The sequence below is a fragment of the Pinus tabuliformis genome, chromosome 7 (genome assembly GCF_031772625.1).
Source record: "Pinus tabuliformis cultivar Carrire ecotype Pingquan chromosome 7, CPIR1, whole genome shotgun sequence".
In the NCBI taxonomy this organism is placed as follows: Eukaryota; Viridiplantae; Streptophyta; class Pinopsida; order Pinales; family Pinaceae; genus Pinus; species Pinus tabuliformis.
The window spans coordinates 118,882,472-118,910,362 of NC_142293.1; the positions used below are offsets into that span (position 1 = coordinate 118,882,472).

At 35.4% G+C, this 27,891-nt stretch overlaps 1 pseudogene; it reads right to left on the minus strand.

Moving 5' to 3' along the window:
- Positions 1-1,398: 1,398 nt before the first annotated feature.
- On the minus strand, positions 1,399-27,891 carry LOC149246019 (uncharacterized; annotated as a pseudogene).

Genomic DNA, 27,891 nt, shown 5'->3' on the forward strand with positions numbered 1-27,891 from the left:
CAATTAGATGAAGAAAATTGGAAGATCTTGGTGATTTCCGGTTGGGGTGGGCTAATAAAAAACTAATGTTTTTCATCAATTATTTTTCTCTTGAAGAGAGCAATGCCTATTTTTTCATAATATTGGAATAAAGTGGATAGTGAGCTCTCCCAATATTGATAAAGGTAGTAGTAACCACCTTTGATAACATAGTTAAAGGGGCACCTAAAAATGATTTATCTCTCCACCTTAGGTTTTCATAGTTGATAAATATGGCAAGTGTTGTATGGCCATGGGATGTTATGGTAGGGATGTTTTCTCAATATATAGAAGCCCACCTGAAACTGACCTGGATACCTCTTTGAATGTTGAGGAAGACAAAGGATGAAAATATTATTAATTTTATCATCAACGAATCATGAATTGTGATTAATAATAAATAGAGAAAATATTTCTTCCATTTATTTATTTTGAAACTTATATAGGTGAATCTATTGACATCTAGTGACTAGTTAAACAACTTAAAAAGTGTCCATTGAAACACTATCAGTTGGGCCTCTCCAAAATTTTCCCAATAATAGCTCTTCGTTAGGCTTTCCCATTAGGTTTGTCTAGTTCTGAGGTGTGACAGGGCCTTTGCAAGGAAATCAAAATAACAAATATCTTCTACAAAGAGATCAATTTGTTTTCTAGGGACTTGCTTCCATATCTTTATTCTCTTCTGAATTAAGACAATGGGTGTTAGAGAATGACCCTAAGTTGTTGTAAAACAAACTAAAAATTGTCTAGTGAAACACTCTCATTTGGGCCTTTCCAAAAGTTTCCCAATAGTATCTCTGCGCTAGGCTTCATTATAATATAGATTGTATGGAATCAAAGTCATAAAGATAATTTTGGGTGGTTAGGTTTAATCATGGTTCGTGTGAAATTATTAACGAAATTTGCAAAGATAAATACATAGGTTCAACACATAACATGCTATATTTCTGTGTGTCACTATCCAATCTTCTTTTTCTTCATTAGTTGAATAATGAATTTCAATAATTTAAGTTCTAATATTTTCACTTTTCTTCCTTTGACAACTTCTATGATCTAAATTGTAGCACAACTTCTATGGAATTTAATTTACAAAGATAATTTTGGGTAGTTAGGTTTAGTTTTGGTTCAATGGAAATTATTAATGAGCTCTGCAAGGATAAATACATGTCTGAAACTAGGAAAATAAACCCTACAAGCAAGAAAATCTTTGTAAGAAAGTATTTTTCCTTTCAAAAATAGATCGACGGTTGACCCTTTATGGAAAGAAATGAAATAAATATGTTGTCCACATCCATAATTTCAAAGAATTTTAGATAACAATAAATATTATAACTTGATAGATTTGGAAACCCTTATGAAGCAACATTCCTTATTTGTAATCTAGCTTTTGAAAAAATCTCCATAAGTTCTAATATGAATATTTACCAAAAATTCATAGTCCAGTATATCAATGAGCTCTTTGTGTGTTACAATTTTTGGAGTTATGACACCATAAACCACCCCTTGATTGAGGTTTGTAGCCCTTAGTCCCGAAGCCTTGAAAGTAAAATATTTGTTGTGAGAATCATGAACTTTGCTAAGTTGATAAAAGGAGCTTGTTTACTTTAGATATGGTAGTGTGTCTCTCCTACCATTATGAGTAATATTAATGTACCCTTCCTTAATTTCAATGTTAAGAGTTCCATATTCTCCCATGGTACCCAGTTTAACCAAATGGAATTTTGGGCTGAATTATTTGATATAAAAGGCACATTCATGGTTCCAATCACATTTTTATTCTGAGTATACATTGCTCTTCCTCTGTCTATCATGGAACAAGGAGAAGACTATGTTCTCCAAATTGCATGAGTGCCTTGGGTTCAAAGGACTTGAAAGCCTCTGCAGGGAAATCAAAATTAGAAACATCTTATGCAAAGAGGTCAAGCTGTTATCCAAAGAATTTCTTCCACCTCTTTATTCTCTTCTGACTTGAGACAATGGCTATTAGAGTTAGATCCCAATCTATTAGTTAAACAACATGTGGACAAGGCTATCAAAAATGGAAACTTGGTATCCTCTACTTGAGAGATGTAAAGCTCTCACCCATCCACAATAACCACCCCCTCCTTCAACCATTACTTTCTTCCATTTATCTCCCTCTTCCATGGAAGTGGATGTTGTTTTTACTTCTTTCTCCTTCATAGAAATAACCATCGGTGAAAATATGGAAACATTTATTCTACAACACTTTCTCTTAAACAAAGATAAATATACAAACTTACTGCATCGAAATAAGGCCTCTTGCTTCCAAAATTAAATAGAACTCTACCCTATTCTAAAAGAAATTGCATTAATAGGCATCATGATAGTGCTAGTAACATCTAGATGAGGCTTAATGCAAGCCATTGAATCCAAACAAGAAGTAGTCAACAACCTCTATGACATGGCTTCACATTTGAAAATTAGTGTACCTAACCTAATATTGAAATGGTACATTGGCCCTGAACTCAGACAACATGTGATAATTAGTACAGATAGAAAAGATAATCAAAATTATTTTACACACAAGATCTACATGACAGAGACATCTCTCTCAGTTCTTCAATCATATAATTTTTTTCTTCAATGCCTCTGCATTGTCCATTATTTCATTCATGTCTCTGGTGACTTTTAGGTCTTCTTCTTTCTCCTCTTTTTGTTTTTCCATGGATCTATATAATCGATATAACAATTTTGTGTTAGTGCTCCAGAGAATAGAAAATAATAATAGAAAATAGCTGAAGATAAGTTCATGCAATTCCATTTTTTAGAAAAATGTGGAATGCTAAAGATGTTTAGTATAACATATCACTAAGAAAGAGACTTAATTTAAAAAAAATTGAGTTCATTTTTCGAAACTCATGGACATTATGTTTATGATAAATATTTTACAGAGACACACGTTTAATATACAAGAGTAAAGAGTTCATTATCTACATGTGAAGGAACATGGGTGGCAATGGAAGAACTTATTTCAAGTATGGTGCCTAGGCATTTCCTGGTAGTTCCATTAAAAAAAACTACATATCCCTTACACCCTATTGCATTGTACAACCTCCTGATTTTAAAGTAAACATTGCATCAATTCTCCTTAATAGACAACAACACTGCCATAACATATATCCTGTGTTGATATTTTGTTTTATAGTCAATTTATGTTTAAAAAATATGTAAATAAAAGTTTGTATAGGTCGTTGACCTTATCTCAATATACTCTTGATGAGATTTTATCTTTGGCTTGTGGCTAAATAAATGAGTAATTTTGAGGCTCTAAATATATGAAAAAGAAAACTTTGTACCTAATTTATCCTGTTTGACAACCCAATCCCAATGAATCAACCAACATCGTACCCATTTCCCTTTGGTGCTTCCATTTGAAGTAAGTTGACTATTGATTCAACCATTGAATTATTACATAGGTCGATTTCAAATATACATGTTGAACCTTTTTTATCTACATAGGAATTTTTTAATGCAACTTTTGTGCATTGGGAATATCAATTGATTTATTTAGCATGCCAGTGGTCAAGTCCAATGTAAAAATTCATTTACATAGTTGTGGGGTTAAACATTTATTTTTTTATTAGTTTTGTAGATGAATGTTGAAACATAAATTGAAATAAACTTTGAGAATATGTCCAGCTACAAAGTCAACGTAAAAATTCATCATAACTGTATATGTTATTATTAAACTGATGTCATAGAGGAATATATAAGCATAAATAAGATGCCATAAAGGTGACCTTCCTTGTTTATAAATGTGAATTTGGTCACAATTTCCTATATGGACCCTTGAAATTTAACAAGTGACCTTCAACCAGGTGTACTCTATAAATATTCATTCCTTTGGGTACTTTTACTGACAACTTTTGTTGGTGCTATGATCTAGTCTCTAGCTTCATATTAGGAGTTGTAATGTGAAAATTTTTGGGAGAGCATTGTCGAGCAAAGTATCCAACCAAAACGAGAATTACATAATCTAGCTACTTGATGAACTATTTGTTGTAGTCAGTGATATTTCCAAAATTACTAGGACAACCTATGACTTCAATATGTTGTTTTCTCATATTGTTGCAATCTATTTTAGGATGGTTTCTTATGGGGAAAAAATGGAACTTTTGGAACTCGCCATTCCCCTTTTTAAAAGTCATGTAGGGAAAAGGTTCAAGGAATTCCATAATAATATGCTGAAATATGCCATAATATCATCTTTGATTTAGAAAAATTATCTTTGTTACTCAACAAAAATTCCTCAAGATGGGATTCAATGATATAATATCAATATTCTTCTTGGAGCTCCTCCATGATTTCTTCTTGCCCTCTGACTTGAATCCAAGTCACTTGAACCAGAAAAATAATTAGCATCTTGAAAAAATTTAATGGCAAGAGAAACCACATCCAAAAAATATAATTCTATTCTATAATTTGTAAAATTACAAGTGGGAAATAATGTGAATGAATTTACTCACCTGATAAGCCAATACATAATCTAGTATGTTTGCTTCATTCTCTGTTCCTAAAACAATGAGAAAAGAGAATAATACATTTGGAAATTTAACCATTAGGGAAAACTCCAACGAACAAATACATTTGAACTAAACTTAATTCTAAACCATTTTGAATAACGAGTCAAGGAATGCGCTCATACCTTTTATCATAATAGAGTTTTCAACCAAGGAAAAAGCATATCCCATATCTGTGCTACTCTAGAATGTGCTAGATGAGCTTTCCTATAAATAAGGAATGAAATAAAAGGGATAATAATTCAAAAAAATGCTTGTAAATAAGGAATGGAATAAAAAGCATAAGAAATCAAATAATTATTTGAATTTTGGTATTTATCTACGTTTTGTCATGTAGAAAAGCACTACAGTATGACGAACCAATGGATTTCTATTCTTTATGTAAAATTATATACTTATCAGGTTTGTTGATTGTCACTTCCTGCCCTTTCTTATCAAAATGATTTGGCCATTTTCTTTTATACTTTGAAATATCTTAATTTTAACTTTTTGGCTTCAAATCTATCGGGTCTTGGCATATATTCATGATGATATTGGAGTATGTCATAGGGACATAAAACCACATATATTCATGGTGATATTGGAGTATGTCACAGAGACATAGAACCACAAAACCTTTTGGTTTGTCACTTAAGCATCTAGTTGCTTGTTTTCATTATTTATCATGATGTAGAGTTCCTTTTATTGTTTCCTCCATTAATTGAAGTAAACCTTCAATATTTCAATCCTCACACTCATAAGCTTAAGCTTTGTGACTTTGGAAATGTGGAATTGTTGGCAAGATTTTTGATAGTTTATTGGAGTTATAGTGACAATTATTGAATTTTCCAGCTTTGTTTAGAATATTATATTTTCTTCATCTTTAGAGATCAATGCATTGTGATTGGAAAGGAATATTATGGTGGTTTGTTGCTTGTTTAAGGTTAGGTTATTTTCCTTTTGGAAATTTTTTATTCCACACCTAGCCTTAATAACATTATTTTCATTATAACAGGTTAAGAGTGAGCCAAGTATATCATACATATGTTCTCGCCATTATCATGCCCCAGAACTTATTTTGGAGCAATAAGGTATAAGAAAACATAGCATCAGAGTCTCTACGTGCTCATGCTACATAACGTTACATATTTGCATTTTCCATTTTGCCTGCTGTTTTGTGCTTTAGTGAAAATAGCTTAGGAAAAATTTGTTTGTATCTCCCACTTGTTATTTAATTCCCTTTCCTTAGAGCTACCCTCATTATTAGATTTTCAATTCCACTTTCAAGGTATTGGTCTTTGATTGTACAATCCTCATTTTTAATAGACACTGCTAACATCAACTAAATTTATTTTGCATTATCATTCCTCCATGGTACTCCAACCTAAGTAACTACTTATTTAAGGCACCATATATGGGATATAATGGTCAAGCAATCTCTTGCAAGTTCTTTTGTACTTTAAGGGAATGTTTCCCTAGGTCGGACTTAGTCTTCTTGGAAATACTTGCAAGATCAAAACTCTACATAATGTCATTTTATTTTCTTATTGTCTACAAACGACCATTTCCTTATGTTGGGGGTGCCTATATTGGTGACAATATTGAGAGATTGGAAGCGGAATTACTCTAAAAGTTTCATGAAGTATACACCAATTAATGGGTATAGGTGGCTTAGCTCCAAGCAGTCCTAGATGCCAATTTAACAAGCTTTGGAGATTAGCCTCTAAAGATTCTACTTCGATGTTTTGGATCCACTTAATTTGGCATTTCTTTATTGAGCCTAAGAAGTATGTATTTTCTTGGTCCTTGATTCTAAGTTGTCTCCTTCTTGACCAACACTTCATTTTTTATTGTCACAGCCCAAGTGCCCCTTAATTATAAAACACTTCTTCATTTTCCCCTATGCAAAGTTAGTCTGGGAGTGGGCCTCAACCTGTGTAGTCAACTTGCATGGCTGTGTAACCCACGTGATTATTTCTTGGTAGCCAATTTCACCAGTGTTAATTGAATTTTTTAATTGGTTTATAGTTTTCTGAGCTGATTGGCCTTCGGTATATTGTCTACCCAATTAAATTTTCATTTATTTATTTATTTCTTTCCACACTCATTGGACTTAAGCCACCTATTTAAAAATACATAAAGGAACCTGTTATTTTACATATTTTGAATGTTTTACTTTCATATATGCAACTTTTCGTCACATATATGAAGTAGGCTATAACAAATTTATGAAAAGTAATTTTTTTTGAATGACATTTTAATGCTTGAATCTGCAATTTACTTGTTGTTTTCATGTGCTTAATGGCATGAATCAAACTACTTTCTCATATTTCAGTGAGCATATTTTACAGGTTTGAATCCCTTTGCAAAAGGTAATTGAAGAATTTTTTCTCTAAACCACTATAGAACCATCGAGGCTATCAAGGAATGGCCTGAAGTGAGAGAGATTGTTGTAGGTGACAATGGTATTAATGTCCATTTGACTCGTGGTTAAAATGATAACACTTCAAGTTTCCAACCATGTTTATGCCCCTATTTATTTTTGAAAGTTGTTAGAAAATTATATATTATAAAGACATGGAACACATAAAAAATTTCAGAAATATAAACACAGAAAACACATAAAAACAAGAGAAACATAGATATACGTGGTTCACCCAATTTGGGCTACGTCCTTGGAGAAACAACCAGTCCTTCCTTTTATATTATCCAGAAAAATGAAGAGATACAACCTATAACAGATCTCCTGCAATTCCCTCTTCGCTCTCACATAATCTCCTCTCTCTTTCTCGCTCAGAATACACATCTCCATAGACGCAATACAATTCCCTCATATATATTGAGGGAATTCCTTCTAGGGCAAAAAACCTTAAATTAAACATAACTTCTACCGTTATATTTCCACCTAATGAACGGCCTAAATTGACTACGAAATTACAACATTTTACAAGGAAATTTTACATCTATTTCTAGCTTCGGGGGTGCCCCCCCCGGACCCCCCTGGTGGTGCACATAAATGGGCGGCATTGCCACCACATTACGGAATGGGGTCCAATGCGGCAATACCTCTGAACAAAAAAGATAATCAAGCTCTACACCCAACAAACAGGTCCTTCCTACAACTTTAAATTTGTTGTTTAAAGGTTAGGAACAAATGAATTCTTTCATGTTAGATACGATTTGTTCCATTATATTGTTGAGGATGAGTTTATACATTTTTAATATACATTGAAACTTAATAGTAGGAATTTCTTTGATTTTCCTTCTATTTTTGTTAAGTAATGTAGCAGATGAATTGTTGTCGACTCGTAGGGAGCTTGTACCCATGGTTATCCTATTTTAGGGAGCTTGTACCCATGGTTATCCTATTTTAGGGAACTTGGGTGTAGGAGTGAAACATCTTGGATTTGGCAAGAATTCCATTGCAAATGTTCTTGATGTTCCCATTCAAATCTGGGCCCATTTTGAAACATCATCAAGATCCTCCCATTTGTCAAGGAGCATTCCCACATAATCAGGATAGGTAAAGGTGACCGTTGCAGCCTCTACTACTCAAAATAATATTTATGCTTTGACTGTGAGTTTTTTTTTTTCTTGGTAATATGTCTATCTATTTTATTAACAAAAACTCTAGCATTTACATATAACATAGTAGAACTATAAATACAACTTTGTTGTTGCAAATCTAGAAATTTGAGTTTTAAATTTGACAAAGAAGTGGCTAAAAACTTGATTAAATTATGAGTTTTTCCTGATGAAAACTAGGTTGATAAGGGTTTTTCACTATCAATTATCGACTTATACAAAACTTCAAGAATGGCAGAGTCAAAATGCAACTCTAAATGTGCATAAAATTCTAGAATTGGGACATAAAGTGATTGCTCAAGCCTAAAGGGAGAGGAGCTAAAACATTGTAACTATAAACCTGGAAGAATTGGCTTGGCTGAATCATCTGTTGAGAGATTATGAGCCAAATGATGTTGTTGGGCGGGAACATTACTGTCCTTCTTTGCTAACCATGAATAAAGAGTAAGGAATTTACCCCACTTTTCAAGTATATCTAGATGACTGCCTTGGAGCTCCATAGGTTCTCCTCCTACCCTAAGAGTATGTGCGCTACAAAGGACTTTGTATGCACGTATAATTGTTACATTTTTGAAAAATCATAACAAAAATGTGACTAGAACACAAATATGGTATGAAGTTATCCATTTGAGTTTTGATATCCTTAGAATGGAGCAAAGCTCTTTCCTTTTGGCCATCATCATACAATAAACTTAAGCATTTGTGATATCTTGAGGAGACCTTGTAATGGAAGGAGAAGGTAATGTCAAGAGTGGAATATTTGACAACTGTGCAACACAATGCCAATTGGCCCCTACATCTTGAGCGAGGTGTCATTGGAGTGGAGATGGATGTGACGTAGAAAGAAATCGTGACAACATGGAAAGGGATAAGTGTTAGGTCCCTATACTGCTAGTGTACCCCCTTGTTGTTATTAGTACAACCCCCTTATTGTATTTTTGTGCCCATGTAGTCCCCATGTTGTTATTATTGTGCCCCATAGAATCCCACTATTGTTATTGTTGTGCCCCTACAATATTATTGTTATGTAGCCTCTGATTATATTGGGACCCCTTAGACTCCTATATATAGAAAGGAGGCCTTGTCATTTGTATCATCAAAGAATTATTCATTTGTGTAATGTAAAAGCGTTTTTTGGCTTGAAGATAATTATTTTGAAGTCCTTGATCTATCCCTTCTATTTTGTGAGTTGGTTTCATAACATTTGGTATCAGAGCTTTGGATTCTAGATTTTAGCTACTTCATATACGTCGTCGTGGAATTTTCGTTATAACATCTTTTCTACGAAATTTTAGAAGCAGAAATTAACACCCATTTGATTTGAAATATTTCAGAATCTTGTATCCACATTTCATATTTTTTCTCGTTATAGTTTCAGATATATGAGTTGAGGAAGTTAGGGTTTTTGCAAGCTTCAAAATTCCATCTCAAACAAGTCATCGTGGAATTTGCGCTATAACTTATTTTCTACAAAGCTTCAGAAGCTAAAATTAAAACCCATTTGAGCTGAAATCGTTTTGAACCATGTGTATCAATTTCCAAATATAATTCGCTATATTTACAAAGATATGATCCAAGGAATTTAGGTTTTTTTCAAGCTCCTGAATTCCATCTCAAACAGGTGATCATGGGAAAATCGTGATAACGTTCTCTCTGAGCATTAGATTCAAATTTTGTAAAGAATGACAAAAATAGGATAGACTGTACTTTTTTGGATATAATTTTTAGGTCCGAAGGTCGAAACAGTAATGTGTGGCACTTCGTACAATTTCCCTCTACTAAACCAGTCTATAATCATGTCATCAGAGGAAATTGGGCATAACTCTTTCTTGAAGAATCCAATCTCGATCAGACATGTGGGGTTGGAAAGAGGACTCTGAGAGACACCACAATACATATTTTCGTAACTTGGAGATCGGATATATATAGTTACACTCATTTAAATATCGAGCTCCTAAAAGTAAGAAAAAGAGATATGCAGAAGTGTGTGGTCCATGTCAACATGGAAAACAGACCAGAACCAGCCACAAGACAAAGGAACATTGTACATCAAAGCCCTTGGAGATCATCCATGTTGATGTGTGTGGGCCAACTAGAAATCAAGCACTCCAAGGAGAAAGGTACTTTGTGTTATTTGTTGATGATTATACTAGAATGATGTGGATATATTTCATAAAGTATAAATCTGAAACTTTTGAGTGTTTTAAGAATCTAAAAGCCCTTATAGAAAACGAAAAAGATTCAAAAATTAAGTGTCTCAGAACAGACAGAGGAGGCGAATTCACATCAAACGAGTTCAGTGAGTTCTGCAATATTCATGGAATTAAAAGGGAATTCTCGGCTGCTAGAACACCTCAGCAAAATGGGGTAGTTGAAAGACGAAACTGAACTGTCCAAGAAATGGCAAGAACCATGCTATTAGCAGCAGACCTACAACCTAAATTCTGGAGGGAAGTAGTAGGGACAGCTGTCTATACATTGAATCAGACTCAATTAAGACCAAATTGTGACAAAACTCCTTATGAGCTATGGAAAGGAAGACCTGCTTCGGTGAAGTACTTCAAAATATTTGGAAGCAAGTGCTTCATAAAAATAAATGATGGTTCACCTGGAAAATTTGATTTTCGGGTTGATGAGGGGATATTTCTTGGATATTCTCCACGGAGCAAGGCTTACAAGTGCTACAATTTTCGACTGAAGAAAATAGTGGAAAGCATCGATGTAAAGGTTGATGAAGATCTTCCAAAAAAGGAAATTGAAGAACAAGAAGATGACTTTCTCATTGAAGAAGAAGAATCTAAAGAAGAAGAGATAGACGATGAAGAAGAAGAAGATGAAAGAGAACCACCTCACACCCCTTCAAAGATGAAGTATGTAGAAAGATATCATCCAGAAGAACAGATCATTGGCGATAAAGATGAAGGTGTGCAGACCAGAAAAAGGATAACAACCTCACCCAAGAGAAAATCCATTGCCCTCCTATCTATGATAGAACCAGAAACATTCACAGAAGCAAGTAAGGATCCTCATTGGGTAAAAGCAATGGAAGAAGAAATGTCCCAAATTGAGAAGAACAAGACATGGGAGTTGGTACCTCGTCCGAAGGACAAAAACATAATAGGAATCAAATGGGTGTTCAAAAATAAAATGAATGAGGAAGGACAGGTTATCAGAAACAAGGCAAGACTTGTTTGCAAAGGCTATTCGCAAATTGAAGGAGTTGACTTTGAAGAGACGTTTGCACCAGTGGCCCGTATGGAAGCTATCAGGATGTTTTTAGCATTTGCTTGCTCGAAAGGATTCAAAATATATCAAATGGACGTGAAATCAGCATTTCTAAATGGGGAACTCAAGGAGGAAGTCTACATGGAGCAGCTAGAAGGTTTTGATCTGACAACAGGAAAGGACCTAGTCTGTAAGTTGAAAAAAGCTTTGTGTGGGCTGAAACAAGCTCCTAGAGCTTGGTATGCAAGACTGGATAACTATCTCCAACAACAAGGCTTCAAAAAGGGAGTGGCTGGAAGCAATCTATACATAAAGACAGATCAAGGTAAGTTACTAGTTGCTCTTGTTTATGTCGATGATCTGATTTTTGCTAGTAATAATGATGAAATGAGCCATGAATTTTATCAAAGCATGGCAAAAGAATTTGAGATGTCAATGATAGGAGAACTGTCCCACTTCCTTGGACTTCAAGTATCTCAAACCAGAGCAGGATTGTATATATCTCAAGCCAAATATCTAAAAGACATGCTCAAAAAATATGGAATGGAAGACTGTGCACCCATGAGCACCCCCATGACCACAAACTGCAAACTGAGCAAAGATGATGACTCCCCTCTAGTATATGCAACTCATTACAGGTCAATGATTGGAGCCCTCCTATACTTAATAGCTACACGACCTAACATAATGCAAGCAGTAGGAATGGTGGGAATATTTCAATCGGCTCCCAAACAATCCCATTTATTAGCCGTAAAAAGAATCCTCGGATATCTGAAGGGAACTTTAGATTTCGGTCTTTGGTACCGAAGGAGCTCAACACTGACTGTAACTGCATACATCGATGCTGATTGGGCTGGAAATATAGATGATCGGAAAAGTACTAGTGGAAATGCATTCTTCCTAGGAGACTGTTTGGTATCCTGGCTCAGCAAAAAACAGTCATCCATATCATTATCCACAACCGAAGCCGAGTATATTACTGCAGTAGACTGTTGTACTCAGATATTATGGATGAAGGAAGCGCTAAAGGACGTCAACATATGTACAGATCAACCAATTACTGTTTATTGTGACAACACTAGTGCTATCAGTCTCAGCAAAAATCCAGTGATGCACTCAAAAACCAAACACATACCAATCAAGTATCATTTCCTCCGTGAGCAAGTAGCTGAACAAAACATCGCTTTGGAATATATCAGTACTAAGGAGCAGATAGCTGATATTTTCACAAAACCTCTTCCTCGGGAAGCATTCGAACATCTGCGACAAAAGATGGGGGTTATTTCTTTATCATCGCTCAAGTTTATTCATAAAGATGCAGCAGGACAGGGGGAGCAGCTTGACAGGGGGAGTTCGTATGCATTCCTTTGCCATTGATGTCAAAGGGGGAGAAGGCAAAAGAATATTGCCATCAATAACAAAGGGGGAGATTGTTGGACACAGATTGTCATTGATGTCAATATGGCAATATTCAAGAGGAGGAGACAGAGCATATCAGAGCCAAGGGGAGCAAAAGGAGCCAAGAGGAGCGGACCAAGCCAGAGGAGCCACATATGTGCTATATCGAATATCTCTGTTTACACAGAGAATTCAAAATATTTCCCCTTAGGTGGGACAGTGATGGAGTTGAAAGAATATTAATTTTGGTCCAGACCCATATCGGGTCCGGAAACCAAATATCGCATCGGAGGAGAGGCCTCGGAACCGCCGAAGTGTATGCTCTGAAATCCCGGAGCTGAAGTGTTATGAAGTACAGCGGATAAGGATTTCGGGTCCGAAATCAATATCGCATCGGAGGAGTGGAGCCTTTCGCAATCACCGAAGTGTATGCTCCGACAGACTGGAGCCAAACAATATTAATGGTAGTCTAAAGCCATATCGGGTCCGCACCTCATCGGAGGTCAGGCCTTAAGAGTTTTGTTATGGTTGCGAAATCCGAACCTGCCGAATTTATGAAAGCAGCCATATAATCCTTGAGATCCACGTACATTGAGTCAAGCGGTTTTTATGCTAGTTCTGTGTATTGATATTATATGGTTACATATGGCCATGAGGGGTTTTATGGTAATTCCATATATGTCTATAAGTGTGGCGGGTTGACTAAAGCGCTCGGTGATGGTTGATTAAAGGCTCGGTTGGTGGCTTCCGATGGTTCATTAAAACGCTCGAGTGGTGGCTTCCGATGGGTGATTAAACGCCTCTGATAAAGCCTATAACAAGAAGCAAAGGAATGGAAGCCGAAGTGTCAAGCGATCAAGTGAGGAGGAAGCCAAAGAGCCAGCATGTAAGAGGAAACGAATGGACAGGGGCATGGAGCATATAAAAGCAGAAAAAACAGAGAACTGTGGTGTCGTTGGCGGATGGCATAACTTAAGCATGAGATAGTGGAAGCAACAGAAGAAAAGGGGGCAGCAGAAGCAGTGGAAGCTGAAAAGAGCGTAGCAGCACACCAGTGTATACCAAAGAGGTTGGAGCCTCAGAATTGAAAAGGATTGAAGTCCTTGGGAGTTGGTGCTCCTAAGTCCAAGATTGGTGTCTTGGCAAAATAGAGTTGGTGCTCAGGAGGTTCGAGCCTCACCAAAGTCCAAGTTGGAGCTTGGAAACCAATTGTGACATTCTATTTATTGTATTTATTTTACTGCACAGTCATATTAATAAAAGCATTTATTCCTGCTGTTCATTTTGTGTTCTGAACATATATGTTTTAACTAATAAAACAATAGTGAGAAAAATAAATACTGATTCACCCCCCTCTTAGTATTTCCAACAGTTGAGAGAGGAGTTGTTTGGATATCTAGACTTGTTTCGGAATAGTCCTCCTTCTACTGTGAGCAAGACAAAACAATTGATTGATTTGGATAAAAAAATTATGGATGATGTTAATGATCTTCATATGATTATGACTTCAACCTTGGGTTGGGTGCTTATGAGTCATCTTTGAAGAGGAAGAAGGGTTTCCTTAGTCCTAAAAAGAAAAATAAAAGAAGCAAAAAAATGCCAGCTTGGATATTGATTTGAATGTCCCTGCATCTGAAGATGAACCATTTCAATTTCAACACCTCAACAAGCATGGTTGTCCTTGCTCCAACAATGCATTCTCTACTATCCCAAGTAAGTTCTATAGAGATATTAGATGATATGTGTTTTCTCTTAAATATGTGCATTGGTTGTTGTTGATTTTGTTAATGTAGTGTTTGAATGTTTGCAGGGGTTCACCATCCCAATAATGTGCCTTCACTTGAAGCACATAGACAGAAACATCATCCCTCTATTTATCACATCAGTCAAGGTGAATTTGATGGGACACCTAATTGATGTAACTTGTATTCTGATGCCTCTATAAATTAACATCATATTATTTGCTCTTATGGAAATTACATTGTTATGTTACAGATACAATAGCTTCTTCAATGGATCTCCCTCCATCCGAACATGATTGGCTCATTGACAACACCCAATTTGGTCATTTTCCAGGTTTGTTGCTATGCCTTTCCTCTTATACGTGTGCACTGGTTGTTGTTGATGTTGTTAATGTAGTGTTTGAATATTTGCAGGGTGCACCATCCCAATATTCTACCTTCACTTGAAGCATGTAGACAGAAGCACCATTGCTCTTAAATTGTGCAATATTTGTTGTTGTTGTTGTTAATGTGGTGTCTAAATGTTTTCATATTGAACTAGGACAGAGAATAAACCAATGGGGCTGAGGAAAAGACATAAAGGTTAACCAACTTGTAGGCTTCTCAAACAAGTTGTGAGAGAAAATGCAACTTCTTCTTCTTTAATTTCCAGATATCATCATTTGTGTCATGAATGTCATTGCATTTGATGGTGCTAGCTTGTTGAGGATTCTTGTTGTAGTGACTAGCTTTTGTTAGCTGTGGTTCTTATATATGAGGAGTTGGTTGTTAGGGTTTTCTTGGTTTCGCTAGCTAGGGTTTGAAATTGTTCCAACTTGTGATAAGTTTCAAGTATGTACATGTACTTCATCTTTTCTATATAAATAAAGTGTTTCAATGGTCCAATAATCGAGCACTTGCATATTTGATTATGAGCTTGTCTTCTCTTTCTTCATTGGGTAATTTCCAACACTCTTTTTTATAATGAGAATTTCACATGACAGAAAGCAATAAATCATTATATACAATAAAGGTTGCAATGCTTCTTGCACGTGAAGCACTTCTTATATAAAAGGGAAGTAGATGATATGTATGGTATATGTAGACTTGAAGATGTGTCTCTCTGACAACACTTTTTTTTTGGTTTAAAAATAAATCAACTTTACCAATACATTTATTAATGGTTATTGCTGTGCATGCTCATATTTCTTCAAAATGGAGTTCTTCTGTGGTATTTTCTAAAATAAAATTCATGTGTCTATACTAAAATGAGTTGCTGGACTTGTACATAATTTCTGGGCAAATTCAAACATTTGAAGGAGACATATATGTATGTATTGTCCATGTGGAAGGTGCTAATACTATTGATAATTTATCTTAATTAAAGTAACACTTATATGTAGTCATATATCTCTTATTTTCTTGCTGATATTTCTCAATTTATCCCACAATTTTTGGCTACCCCATGGGTTATTAGTGGTATGTGTATTTTCATCTTTAAGACAAGTGATCTTGGCATGTTCAAAAATCTTGCTACCATATGAATTTTATGTCATTTGTGTTATATTGAAGCCTCTTTGGCATATATGTTCACTGTACCTTCCTATTTGTAGATAAAAGCTCAAAAAGTCACCTAAATAGTATGTAAACAAACACTTTGACAAAATATCAAAATGGCTAGAATTTTATAAAAATATAATCTCAATGGTCATATTTCTTCATAATGGAGTTTTTTTGTGGTATTTTCTAAAATAAAATTCATGTGTCTATACAAATATGAGTTATTGGACCTGTACATAATTTCTAGGCACATTCAAACATTTGAAGTTGACATATTTGTATGCATTGTCCATGTGGAAGGTGCTGATACTATTGATATTTTATCTTATTAAAGAAACACTTATATATAGTCATATATCTCTTATTTTCTTGCTAATATTTCTCAATCTATCCCACAATTATTAGCTACCCCATGGGTTATCAGTGGTATGTGTACTTTCATCTTTAATACAAGTTTCCACAGCCACACAAGTTTCCCATTATGCATACCCATTGTATTAGACCATTTTTGTTCACATAGCTTTGAGAGGACAAGAAGATTACATCTGATAATGGGAAGTCAATTTTCTCTATGACTGGCAAGATGTATTCCCAGGAAGAAACTAGAAATTCTGAATATGCCCTGATTATGTTAACTTACACAGTTAGTAAAGGAAAAATGAAGATCTTCAATATGAGTGTGTTTCCCTTTGAGAACTAATTGCTGGCAAGAAATCTTACTTTAGCTACCTAGAAAGGCTAGACTGTCAGTTGTGCCTGTAGTGGAGGAGGTCAAGGAAAATGAGATTGTGCACAACAGTAGGTGTTGTAGCATTTTTTGGTTTTGGTAAGTTAGAATCAATTAGTCAAAAAATGTTAAGCTAGGACATGAACAAAAGGAATACTGAATAAAAAAGTTAGGAAATATTTTGATAAATATGTCCATATCAAAGAAAATGTTAGAATAGATGCCCTAAAAAATTAAGGCAAAAATAAAATGTTAGGTTAGAGAGAAAATAAAAAATCAGTAAACTATGAAAGTGTGCAAGTTCAAGTGCTGCTACTTTTTACTTTATTATGCAAAATAATGGCTGTGTGCAGCTTGTCATAAATGCCACTACCCATGATAGTCAAATAGTTTAATCTTGACTAGTTCATGCTTTAAATTTCATGTTTATCGTTAGGGAATAAAGACCTAGCCAAACTGTTTAATCTTAGTAGATCAGTAGTTAGGTAGAGAATAATAAGGAGCTCATTAGTTTAACCTAAGCCCTTGGATGTTATAAGGTTAAAATTAGATAGTTTTTTTTTTCAAAAGAAAAAGGAAAGAAAGGGTCTACTAGCTTAAATGCACCCAATTAAGTGAAGAAAAAAGGCTAGGGTAAGTAAAGGGTAGATAGAAGAAAGGTTGTAGAAGTAAAAATTTGATTGAGACATAAGCACATTTATCATGCTTAACCCAATGTTTCAGTGTGCACGAATAGTTATGAAAGTGAAAAGATGTTCACAAGTTGATTTGGTTAACTTCCCCTCATTTAATTTCATTCCCACTACATACTTACTAATTTCCTCATTATCCCATAATTTCCTATGAAAATACCCTTTTCCCTTCATTTTCACCTTTGCCCCTTGGTTTCCCACATCTTCCTAGCAAATTACCCTCTAAAAGTCATTTCCTACCCAAAATACCCCTTTTTCCTAGTGTGAAACCCATTCCCCTTTGAGAAAAAAAATTTCCCCTTGTAATTTTCCTAAAAACTCACAAATACGCCTAATTATAACTTTTATTCCCCCCTGCGCTTTATAAAAGCTAACTTCGCCATACCCATAAAATCCCGACGAAACCCTTTAAACACATAAAACCCCTTTATGCCTAAGTTTTATTAAACCCCTCTTTGTTTAAATTAACTGCGCAAATCATCTTTTTCCCAATACATAACTCTTTTAACCCACCACCCTTGGCGTGGTCAAATAAACTGAGTCATATTTAACCTTGGTCCCACTCCATTAAACCCATCGCAATACGTTTAATCTCACTGTATTCATAAACTAATTACAAATCACTTGTAATTAATCCTAAAGCCCCACTAATCTCCACCAATTTCCCTCTGTGTAGCTCTACCATGCGATAGCTGTTAGATCATCTGCTCTAAGATCTAACAGCGTGCTTCCATATCGCGCGCTCCTAATGTTCGACATTTACTAGCCTGAGAGCACGTGAGATTTGTGGTTTTGCTCGGACCCCTTTTGGCTACGTGGCAACCTTACATTAACTCGCGTGCCCTCAGAGAAAAGCCACCCCACGACCAAAAGTGATGCGATGAGCCTCCAAAACCACTCCCCGCGTATGATAAAACCATCCGCTATTCACTTGACCCTTCTACGCCAAATTTTAAAAGTTTCCCGTTCAAACGCCAAAACCCTCACTTTCGCTCTTTTCGCCTGTTTACACAGTAAAACCTGTATAACCCTTCCTGTGCCACCATGAGACTCTGCAAACAATTTCACCTTTGTTTACCTCCCAAACACACTCCGAACTCCATCCACAGACCTTTCAACTCAAATAAAGCCATTGTGGTCCTCCCTGCCAACATGTGTTTTCCTTAACAATTGTTGTATTTTTCATGTGATTAGTAGAAGACAAGGAGACTCGATAAATCTACTCAAGAGCCTTTATTCGGAAGAAAAACACAATTATCACAGAGCAAAAAGAAGTCATTTTACATAGTAAATGTTAAAACAGACAATTTACACAGTAAATGTTAAAACATAAGAGACTGATAAAGACATACAATTAAAAGACAAATAGATGAAATATACAGAAAGATGGTCAATATCCAACTACCTAATACTAAGACATGTAAAAACTAAATGATTTACTGTTGAAATACACAATAAAAACTTGAAATTTACAGCGAAAATATAAAAGCACAGTAAAGGATATTGACAGGTCAACAAGGTCAAATAATATCATATGAAAGTGTATCAGATGAAAGGTCATAAGTAAAAAATGACATCTAGCGTGAAGACCAAACAACTAAGCAACTTAAAGGGCAAAACATCAAAGTCTAAAGGATAACATAACCTTAATAAAAGGAACAGTCACCAACAACACAACATCAAAATAGTGTCAGATCAACTAGCACTCTATTTTGATTTCATTTTAATCTATTCTTGTAAAAATAGTTTAGGATATTTTCTTAGTCCTATTGTTGTATAAATAACTCTCTTTACGAGTTATTATGGGTTCACTGTTCACCATTGAACTAGGTTGACCATTGAAGAAAGGTTGCACCCTTGAAGAAGCATTTGTAAACACTTGATGTACATAGCTTTTCTGGACCCTTAATACAAAGCGAAGGATTCTAAATTCAGTTTTACATAGTTTGTGTTTCTTGTAAGTTTTTCCAGTAACACACATTATTTTTTTCTTCATATTCTTATGTCTTATACAGATTCCTAGGTAGGAATAAATGTGTCTCAATCTATTCCGATAAGCATCTGAAGTGATAATCTATAAAGAGAATGGATTAATGAACTGTGTGTTTAATTAATTCCCTCTGAATCAATAAATCATCAGCATCTTTTTGTAAGAATAAGAATATTCTCTTGAACCTTCTGAACATCAGTCAGATGTTTTCATACTTATGATTGTTTAATTTCCTGTCTGAAAAATGTGATAATCATATTATTTTTTGTTTTCGCTCACCAATATTCAAGCTTTATCACAGTGTGAAGTTTTATAGCAACCCTCTTCTTTGAGATTAATATTATTCAAAAGGTTAGGCATTACAATGTTACCTCTGTCTCATTCATTGGTCCTCCAAATTAAAACAAAAACCCCCAAAACAATTATCTTAGATGCTCTGGCTTGATAGCTGACCATTATCAACTCAGCGGTACAACAACAGGAAGAAGTGGAAATGATGATTGTAGATCAAAACTTTCAAGCCAACCCAGAGAATGAGGAGAAATCTTATAGTCAATATGACTGCTTTCAATAAATGTGCTTAATTTTTTGCAAATGTTGCTTCATATTAGGAGTTTTTTACAAAATTTATAAAAGTAGTAGCTATTCAAAATCCTTTCCGAAGGATATTTTGCTTCTTACTTAGCAAATTCCAAAGGTAAATTCTCTTTGGACAGTTATAATATATCCGTACCATTATCCCGACCAATGCAAGTGCAACAACTTTCTAATAAAAAATATGTCTGTTCTCTTTTTTCAACAAAAAAACACGATTACAAATGAAAACCATGATAAATGAATCCACGCACAGGAAAGGACTAATCTATTTCAAGTCCCGAGAATTTCCAAGATTATTAGGGTTACCAAACAATGGTGAATCTGAAGATAGAGTCATACTATTTCTGGAAGACAAATAAGCTTCCATAACAAAGTATTGTATTGAAGGCAACTATCAAGTTGCTAGAGAAACAAGAAAAATGAATAAAAAATAATAATTTCAAAGATAATATTTCAATCAGATGTCTAATTTTACCTTTGAAAGACTATTCTGGTGCATGCCTTATATTGGAGGCATAATAGGAGGGATGATATACAATTAAGAAATTTTATGTTAAAAGTGCCAAAAATAATATTCCCAGCAAAAATAAAGCCACACAATACTTGAATTTGGCTTTACATAGCCAAGACTTTACTATGAATGAAACAGACTAATGGAGAGGGGAGAACTGTGATATTATATCTATGTTCCAGCTTAAGACAATTGGACTACCACAAGAATCTGTGTTAAATAATCGAGCTCAAATAAATTGGATTAGCACAAGAAACATTCCAAGTGTTATTTGATAAAAGGGAAAACATGTGTGTTCAATTGTTTAAAATAGTTTCCAAAAGAATATAGTGACATCGATGAAGATAAACACAAAGAAAAAGTAAGACAGCAAGACTTAGGAAATCAAAATTAAGCATTCAAATAGGTACATCTAAAATTGTTGATATTCGATTTGGTGATCCTCTAGCAGTGACTTGTTCAAGGTATGGTAAAAAGGTTCCCGTCCATCTTTCCCTTGTTTGGGCTTAGGGGTTTCTTGGCTTCAAAAAAAGTGAGAACTAGTTGAAGGAACTTTTCAGCGTGTTGTCGAAGAAGGGGAGGCTAACTGCGATTTCATTCTTCCCATGTCCTTCTTTGTTGAATAGCCCAACAAACTCAATGTTTGTGCCTTGATTCTAAGCACTAGGATTCCCTGGAACAAGCTAAGGGGAAAACAAAGTGATTAGGGGGCTAAGGGGAAACAGAGTGATTAGGGGGCTCCTTGTTGCACAAGTCTGCCACTTTCATTTCAACCTTCTGGACATGGACAATGTTCCGCAAGTGAATATTTTCATGGATCAGGGTACGGACATACCAATAAAAAAATTGTTTAGTTTGTTTCTTGCTATGCAGTGCTTCATTTCTTTTGTTCTAAATCAAGTAGAGGAGTTTGATCCTAAGAAGCTGCCACTTTGCTTTAAATTCAACAAAAAAAGCATTTTGTCACTTGTTAAGGTGATTTTCTAGGAGATGCCTATTGGGAGTATTTGACTATAGAGTTTAGATCCAATTTTGGGTGTCATATATCTTTTCATTGCATCCCATAAGTTATATACCTGAACTATTAAGTTTAAAGAAATTGGAATGCAAAGTCTCTGGTTCAACTGTTTCATGGAAAAAAATTAGCTTGATTCATGCAATGAATCAATCAACCATTTATTTTTTATTGGTGAAGCAATTAATAATTTAAGCCATTCTTCTGAGTTCACCTTATTTTCTGGTGTCAAATATCTTCTCATTGCAACCCACAAGTTATATATATGAACCGTTAAGTTTAAAGAAACTGGAAATGCAAAGTCTCTAGTTCAACTGTTTCATGGAAAAATAATTTAGCTGAATTCATGCAATGATTAAGTTATATACATGAACTGTTAATTTTAAAGAAACTAGAAATTCAAAGTATCTGGTTTAATTGTTTCATGGAAAAATAATTTAGCTGAATTCGTGCAGTGAATCAATCAACCATTTACATTTTATTGGTGAAGCAATTAATAAGTTAAGTCATTCTTCTGATTTTGCTCACCTGTACTATCTTCTTCTGAGATGTTGAAGATCTTTACTTTAATAACAACTATTCCCATACAAGTTGTACTAAATTAAAATATAAAACTCACAAACTTTTATTGATCATTTGCTCGATTACATCTTCATTTATATAGGAAACTCAAAACCAATTCTGGTAACCGATTCCTAACTACTCACAACTACATCTTGTTCAACTGCTCATAACTAATTCAGTTTCTACATTATTCTCACATCCTCCCTTAATGGAGAAATGGATTCTCTACAATACCTAACTGACTTCTAAAAACTTCAAATTTGATTTTACCAAGGGGCTTAGTAAATATATCAGCCACATTATCCTTGGTGTTACAAAATAGCAATCCAATTTCTTTTGACATAATTTTCTCACGTACAAAGTGGTACTGTAACTCAACATGTTTTGTTCTAGCATGGTAAACTGGATTATGTGCTAATTTGATAGCACTCTGATTATCACAATTGATACATGTTGCACCACTTTGCGCTTCTTCAAGATCAGCAAGAACTCTCCGCAACCAAATAGCTTCACAGGTGGCATTAGTTAAAGCTTTGTACTCTGATTCTGTTGATGATAAAGAAACAGTTGGCTGTTTCTTACTGCTCCAAGATACGACCCCTGATCCAATATGGAATGCATAGCCAGAGGTAGATCGTCTGTCATCTGGATTTCCTGCCCAATCTGAATCAGAAAAACCTGTCAGTACAACATCAGATACATCAGTATACATAATACCAAGATTCACTGTTCCCTTTAAGTATCGGAGAACTTTCTTTGCAGCAATCCAGTGATTTCCTGAAGGCTTAGCCATGAATTGACTAAGGATACTGACTGAGTATGCAATGTCTGGCCTGGTAGTGGTGAGATAGTTCAAACTTCCCACTAACTGACGATATAATGTTCCATCTGCCTCTTTCGAACCATCTTCTTTGTACAACTTTGCATTCTGTTCTAAGGGAGTTGACATAGCTTTACAATCTATCATATTGAACTTTTTAGGAATCTCCTTTGTATATTTGCTTTGAGTGATCAATGTTTTACCAGTTTCTCTCCATACCTCAATGCCTAAACAATAATGCATTTCACCCAAATCTTTCATTTCAAAAACCTGTGACAACTGAACTTTAATTTCTTCAATTAACTTGTGAGCACTGCCTATTATAATAAGATCATCCACATATAAAGATATTAAAGCAACATGTCCTTTTTCATCTTTCTTAACATACAAGTTAGGATCATTTTTGCTTTTCACAAACCCATTCTGAAGAAAGAAAGTATCAATCTTTACATACCATGATCTTGGTGCCTGTTTCAAACCATACAATGCCTTTCTTAACCTGCAAACCAGATGCTCCTGTCCCTGTTTGACAAACCCTTCAGGTTGAACCAAATAAACTTCTTCCTGTAAATCACCATTTAGAAAAGCAGATTTGACATCCATTTGATGTATATTCCAGTTATGTTTTGTGGCTAAGGCAATCAGTAATCTAATTGTATTCAACTTAGCTACTGGTGCAAAAGTGTCTTCATAATCAATGCCCTCCTGTTGAGCATATCCTTTTGCTACTAATCTTGCCTTAAATTTATCAATTGTACCATCTGCTTTAAATTTTGTTTTATACAACCATTTGCTTCCAATTGGAACTTTATTTTCAGGAAGTTCCACTAATTCCCATGTTTGATTTTTCATAATAGAAGCATACTCATCATTCATAGCATTAATCCATGGTTCATGTTGTTTAGCCTGCTCACAATCAATTGGTTCTTCAACATTCATTATATTAGACATTAAGGCATAGTCTTTATACCTTTCAGGAAGCCGAGTCTGTCGGGATGACCTTCTTGGTGTGGGTGTTCCATCCATGATTCGTTGGCTTTGAGGTGTATCACCCCCTTGTGATGACTCACTGCTGCTAGATGTGCTCGTACTGCTGCGATCATCCTGATCCTGTACCTGTACCTGGACCTGTTCCTGTTCCTGCTTAATCAAAGTATCAAGCTTGAGATGTGCATCATCATTAGAAATATGCCATGTATCATTCTTTGTATTACTTTTATCAGTCTGCTCATGAAACAATACATCACGACTTGCAAATAGTTTATGGGAACTTGGATCAAACAATTTATAGGCTTTCTGATCCGTACAATATCCAATGAAAATACACTTGATGGACTTGGCATCAAGTTTTCTTCTGTTAGCTTCAGGAATATGAGCAAAAGCAGTACATCCAAAGACTTTGAAATGACTCACATCAGGTTTATAACCATAAAGAACCTCAAAAGGAGTTTGAAAAACTAATTTCTTAGTGGGACATCGATTCTTCAGATAAACAGCAGTGTTAATGGCTTCTGCCCAGAAACCATTAGAGATGTTCTTACCTTGCAGCATACTACGAGCAGATTCCACCAAGGTTCTATTCCATCGCTCAGCAACACCATTTTGCTGAGGGGTATGTGGCACTGTGAACTGTTGTTGAATTCCATTAAATTTACAATAGGTGTTAAATGCCTTTGATTTATATTCACCCCCTTGATCAGATCTGAGTATTTTAATACACTTTCCTGTTTGTTTTTCAACCATATTTCGAAATTCTTTAAAATACTCAAATATGTCACTTTTCCTTCTAACAAAATAGACCCAGGTATATCTAGATCTATCATCAATAAAAATAACAAAATATGAAGCACCACCAAGAGACCTAGTTTGCATAGGTCCGCATACATCAGTGTGAATTAATTCAAGAATATCATACTTCCGTTTCTCAGTATGAACAGGAAACTCTTCTCTATGCTGCTTACCAAGTGCACAAGCTTCACATGGTAAATGTTCACACTTCATCTCAGGAAGACCTTCAACCATTGTTTTCCTTTGTAACAACGATAAATCATTGTAATTTAGGTGCCCATACCTGTGATGCCATAATTCTGCTGTCGATGTCTCTTGAGATGTCAATGCAACATGGCGCTTGACTGTCACATCCAATCTGTACAATCCTCCAACCCTGGTACCTGTAGAAACAACCTTGTAGTGGTCCTGAACATCTTTCACTATACACCCCAATTTACCAAATTCTACTTTTAAATGATTATCAGTGATAGCGGAAACAGATAGCAGATTCTTTTTAAGAGCAGGTACATACATCACATTATGAATCTGTCTCATTTGTCCATTAGGTAAGTACACATTTACTATGCCATAGCCTTGAACTTTAAGTGACCTATCATCTCCTAAGTAAATGTGTGTACCATCAGATTTCTCAAAATATTTATCAAACCATTCTTTATTACAAGTCATGTGTGCCGATGCACCAGAATCTATAAACCAAGTATTCTCATCATCAGTTTCAGCAGACAATGCAGCATCAGAAAGAAATAACTTAAGATTTTTAAATCCATCATTCACTGAGGTGTCTCTGTTTATGTAGTTTCCATTATGCCTGTTATGTCTTTGATTTGATTCATTATTCTTTCTCCTATAGCAATCTTTTGCCAAATGTCCAGGTTTTCCACAATAATGACATACAATTTTCCTTTTAACATAAGAATTAGGAGGTGCCTTACCTTTCTGCTTTGCTTGAAAATGGCCTCTGTTTCTGTCCCATGATCTCCCTCGGAATGATTTTTGGCCTCTGGCAGTCAAAGCCAAATCAGAACCATTTGACTCCAGTTCAAATGTTTTCATGCACTCTTCTTCTTGAAGAAGAATTCCAGCCAATTCTTCAAATGTAGGAGGTGTCGGTCTAGCTGAGAGAGCTGAAATAAAGACTTTATAGTCGGGGACTAACCCCTTTAAAGTAACAGTTACCAAGTCTGTACTAGAAACCTTTTCACCAATATCACCAAGCTTATCACTAAAGTCTTTAATTCGGGAAACAAAGTTACTAATGCTTTCATTGGCATCCATTTTGATAGATAGCAGCTTTGTTTTTAAAAATAGAATACGATTTGCATTAGAAGTCTCATACAAACTTTTAAGAGTGTCCCATGTCGCCTTCGAAGTTTCACAGTCCCGAATGTGAGGAATAATATTGTCCTTCACTGACATACGGAGCAGCACCCTTGCTCTCACTTCACGCTTCTCCCAATCTTGAGTGTTAGTAGGAGGTTGAGGCTTGGTCTCGTCACCTTTTACAATCGACCAGAGATTGTATGCCTCCAGTACTGTGATGATCTTAAATTTCCAATTTACATAGTTGTCTCCATCAAGTTTTGAAGACTCATTTAAATATGAATCTGCAAGGGGATTAGCCATTTCTCCACCAATGACCAAATTCAAACAAAAAATCGCAAGGAAAACTAGTTAATAAATAAAACTCTGCAAAGTACGAGAATATTGCAGGCCTCACTGCCTGAGAAATGCGTTAACAGAAAATAAAAAATACCACACTAGCGGAGCAAATGGGCGTAGAGTCCAGTCCACTGTTCTCTTTCGGTTCAATACGCACCCACACACATCTTTGTTCCCACTTTCTGTATGCTTTCTGGTTCACCACTAACACAACAGGGGTACCAAACACAGCGCCAAACTAACACTTACTCAGGGGTACCAAACACAGCGCCAAACTAACACTTACTGAACAGACAACACTTACTCAGGGGTACCAAACACAGCGCCAAACTAACACTTACTGAACAGACACGCTTTCGAACCGTGCTTTACTGTTAGCACGACGGCAGAGTTCCCGCAGGCGAAGATGGAACACTTACTGAACAGCTTATTCGTCTATTCAAAGGATCATAATTCATATACTGGTAATGGGAATATGTATTACAGTGTCTGCAATGGCTATTTGGGAATCGAAGACTTGCACGAAACTACCCAGAATTGTGTTGAATCTACTCAGAATTGTGAGTCAAACACACTGGAACGAAGCGCACTTTACAAGAGGAGTCAAAACAGCAAACTTACACAGCAATCCTCGGCACACAAACGCAACACTGCTCCGTCTCGACAGCACTCCTCACTGTCTCGCGTTCTCGACAGCTTCTCGACAGCACCACAGCTTCGAAGCAGTCTTCAATCGACAGTGTTCACTTCATTCAGTCTCACTAGTCGGCCTGACTCAGCGGCCCTCACACACATAGCAGCACAAACTACTGCTTGCCTCACGCTCCGATACCAAATTAAAATATAAAACTCACAAAATTTTATTGATCATTTGCTCGATTACATCTTCATTTATATAGGAAACTCAAAACCAATTCTGGTAACCGATTCCTAACTACTCACAACTACAGCTTGTTCAACTGCTCATAACTAATTCAGTTTCTACATTATTCTCACATCTTGGACAATCAACAACTTTTAGAGGTGATACAATCAATCTATCGAGCAGAAATGTTTAAATTTCTAACAACAATGGCAATGTGCCTACACACAATCTATGACCAGCAAATCCGAACATATTAGAAGGCACTGAAAAATATCACTCAATCTGTAAGAAGCCTTATCAAAATTTAGTGGGACTAATTCGAGATTTTGGTCTATTTCCTTCTTACCTTCAATAATAAATAGGATGATGTAGAATGGATCTTCTCTTTGTAAGCAATAAATACTCTTGCTTGATAATTTTAGAAATCACCAACTTTATTAAGTGATACTTTCAGAACCGCCTAATGATTCATTGGAATAATTCTCTTTTTAACCCTTGTTACATAGCGAAGCCCTCTAGAAAATCCCTCTTTCAGATCTTTTTGTGGGCCTTTCAGTGCCAAAATTTTACAAACTTTTATTTCTATGTCGAAAATTTTGAAAATATACCTTCAAAGAGACCTGACCTCACCAT